The following is a 3,999-nucleotide window of genomic DNA, read 5'->3' as shown; positions in this document are numbered from 1 at the left end:
TTACCGGGGACAGCTAGGTGGTATACTGGATAAAGCATAGGCCCTAGATTCAGGAAGACCTGAGTTCAAACCCAGCCTCAGACACTTGACATGTACTAGCTGTGTGACCTTGGGCCAGTCACTTCACCCTCTTTGACCCACCAAATAAATAAATAAAAATAAATTGGGATTACCTTTACATTGTGTTTATTATTTTGGGTTTTCATTAAAATAACTGAAAAGTACAATGTAATAATCAGATTATAGTAGAACACTCCACATGTTAAAGGGATGTCTGTCACCAAGGTAAGATAATTATGAATGCAGGAGCATGGTGTTAGTGGTAGAGAGATGAGTAGACCAGAGTTAATCTTTCTAATCCTGGGAATGCTTTAAACAGATTTGCCTTGTAGTAGTTTCTGTCAAATGCATCCCTTAAGAGTATGTTTGTGAATATAGGTTTGAATCAAAGCAGTGAAAATAGCCCATTCTTCTTTAGCCTCTCTGCCCATGTGCTTTTCTCAGCATTCTCTATTTACTGATCCCAGTATGCTTTGAGGAGAGCCAGCCAAAGCAACAGTGAGCAAAACTCTGGCTGCTGGACCACATGCATCTTAAAAGCAAACTATCAGCTGAATCCTATCTGCAGAATCCTTATTATTGTAGATGGCAGAAGATGCAGTGAAGCCACAGCTTGATGACAAGATCATAAGTGGAGATTGTAGACACATCAATTAGTAGAATCACCATTGATTGGTATATGAAGAACATTAGATCTAGATGTCACAGAGAATTAAATATTGACTCCTAGAATCCATTCCTTTGTTCTGCCCAACTCTGGCTCCTTTCTTATTATAATTATATTCAAAATCACTATTATAATTAATAAAAATATTTTTCCTTTGTGTCATCTGCAGAGAACATAATATTTAATTTTAAAACATTATATGAAGTGCCCACTACATGGAAGTCACTGTGCTATATTCAGGGGATACCATTACTAAGTAATTAATTATGTCTATGGAGATATCCTCCAAGTCTATATGAATCCTCAACTTCCCAATGGACTCCATACCAAGCATCACCAAATACATATGGGACATCTCCACTTGGATGTCCCATAGATATCTCAAACTCAGCAAGTACAAAATTAAATTTATTATTTCACCTGACTCATTCTCCTTTCTCCTGCCTTGAAATCTACCAATTTCCCCAACTTCTTTTTCTTTCTTTTTCTTTTTTTTTTGACAGTCTTTCAAGTTTTATTGTATGAGCCAAATAGAAGGGTACTATGTAGAGAGGAGATAGGGGAGAATCAATTCTTGATCTCCTCCTCCTTAGACAAAGTCTTGATGATCTCCTCTTTCTTAGCCTGTAGACGCTCTTCCTGATGCTTTCGTGCTTCCTTATTCTTGGACTGGCGAGCTTCAGCCTGGTGAGCCAGGAGCTTCTTCCGGGCCTTGTCTGCCTTCAGTTTATGAATGTGCTCCATGAGGATCCGCTTATTCGTGAAAACATTGCCCTTCAACTTCAAGTATAGGCTGTGGTACATATGGCGGTCAATCTTTTTGGATTCATGATGTCTTCGGAGTAGACGCCGTGGAATCCTCATTCGCCTCAACCAGGTCACCTTTTCAGGCATACAGGCATTGGCAGTACCCTTTCTCTTACCAATGCCCGTGTGACTGCCCTTCCATCAAGCCAGAGTATTTTCCGGCATCTAGCACGGGAATGCACAGTAACGGGCTTCCAGATGATCAGCCCATCTTTAATCAGCTTCCAGATCTGCTGACTGGAATTGGCGTCAGCAATTTCATTGGTCTCATTGGGGTCAAACCATACCTTCTTTTTCCACATCGAAAGACACTAGAGGCAAGCCTCTTCTGAAGCCTGAGCATACTGCTGCAGCCTCAGCACGGAAAAGGAAAGGAGAGAGCTCCCCAACTTCTTTATACCTTTTTCCAGTTATTCATGTTCTTGACTTACCTTCACTACCCCCACATAGTCAATCAATCACCAAATTTAGTGGATGTGATCTTCACAACATCTCTCATAACTGTACTCAAACCCCACTCAAATTGACCAATAATGCAACCACCTCTTATTTGTTTCTCTGCCTCAAATATCTCCACTCTCCAGTCCACTGATTGTTCCCCTCTCTGATTTATCATTCTTTCTCCCCTAACCTATCTATCTTCCCTAGCTGCCCATGTGATATCCATAAAGCACAAATTTGAGAAGTCACCTCCCTGATCAAAGCACTTTCATTGCCTTTAAGAAAATAATGCAAACTCTTCTGGGGGGAATATGATTTAAAACTAAAAACTAGAATTACTTAAAGGTAATCATTGGCATGCCTGAAAAGTAGAATGGAAAAATAAAATAGATCATTGTGGTTCAGTGAGATAACAAAGTCAAAAGACATAAAAATTAAAATAATATATAAGGTACTTACTATAAAAAATAACTGAATTAGAAAACAAAGTGAAGAAAAATAATTTAAGAATCATCATTGCATGAATCTTTTTATTTATTATAAAAGGAAGGCTATTAATTTCAGGTGGTGAGTGATAATGATTAAAAAAGAATGAAAAAGATGAACATAAATGAAACAATAAAAATGAATAGAGAAGAGCAGAAGAAAGTTCATAAGGAACACATTAAAAAGGACAGTCTTGCTCATGATATATTCATGTAATAAATACTTTTAAAACAAGCTTGATAAAATAGAGATTCAGAGTTTTACAATCAACACTTTCAGTTCTGTATGGGGAAATACTAGTTTGTGTTGGGTTTTATGTTCATACTTTAAAAAATATTAAAAGTAAGAAAAATATTGTATTTAACAGGCAAATGGAGACAGGAAGGAGGGAGGCTAAGAAACAGAGTTAAGGAAGAAGTAGACACAAGCAAAAGCATCTATCTATCATAAAGAGAGAATTAAAAAGTGAGAAAGTAGTCTCTGTAGGTTGGGTAGGGAGAATGGAAACAGAGCAATGAGTTAAAACCACTGCAATTTTTGATTGCTATTGTTAATTCCATTACTTTCTCCCCTAAAATCATTTTGAAAAGGGGGGTTGTGGTCAAATAAAGAACAAATATAAGATGACTACATACACCATGTCCAAAAAGTCTCATTATAGCTTTAAACTAATAAAAATATGTCCTAAAAATCTTAGTATACCTTTAAGGTACAAAATTTTAGTAGCTTACACCTGCACTAAGAATTTTTGGACATGCTGTATTATTTTCCTTTTCAAAGAAATATGTTACATGTTATAGTTCTTAGGGAAGTAAAAGGGATACAGGAAGAAATTTAGATGCTATAAAGAAAAATATATTAATAGTATTTATTTTTTAAATGAATGTTGCAAAATTAGAAAGAAGAGGAGTGACCTCAAAGAAATTTAAAAACCATAATTCTCCCAAATCATTTGCAAAGGTAGGGCATCCATGGGTGAAGAACATCACATACATTATCATATTTATATAGATTATTTTTTCTCTTTTTCTTTGTTTCATTATTAAAATCTTTAATACATAGGATGACTCTATGAGACAGGGAACAGATGGAGTGCAGGAAGAAATTTAGATTAGGTAAAATATGTGAGTATATTTCATTTTTTAAAAAAAGAAAAAATTCAAACAAATAAGCATAATTATGTAAGATTGTTTTAAATGTATAAGTAATTTAAATTTAAAGAAATAAAGAAAATGGATTAAAAACAAAATTCAATCATTCTTTTTTAAAATACTTGAAATATACAGACAAGTCAAACCCCAGAGAAGGTAAGTATAAAAATGGACAAGGTTAAAAGAAAAAAACAATCAGGGAAAGAACATTATGGTTAATGTCACTAAACAATGAAATATTATCAAAATTTTATATATACACATCAAATGGGACAGCATCTAAATTCTAATTTAAATACAGGGAGAGGTAAGAGCAATATGATTGTAGTTGAGGAATGAGACTATCCCCTTTTGCTTTAGACAAATCTAATAGAAATATAAACTTAA

General features: G+C 34.9%; 1 pseudogene; it reads right to left on the bottom strand.

Annotated features, from left to right (window-relative positions):
• Window positions 1-1,294: 1,294 nt before the first annotated feature.
• LOC122738388 lies at window positions 1,295-1,877 on the bottom strand (annotated as a pseudogene).
• Between the last annotated feature and the right edge of the window lie 2,122 nt (window positions 1,878-3,999).

The sequence above is a fragment of the Dromiciops gliroides genome, chromosome 2 (assembly GCF_019393635.1).
Source record: "Dromiciops gliroides isolate mDroGli1 chromosome 2, mDroGli1.pri, whole genome shotgun sequence".
Lineage (NCBI taxonomy): Eukaryota > Metazoa > Chordata > Mammalia > Microbiotheria > Microbiotheriidae > Dromiciops > Dromiciops gliroides.
This window is presented reverse-complemented; position numbering and strand designations above follow the sequence as displayed.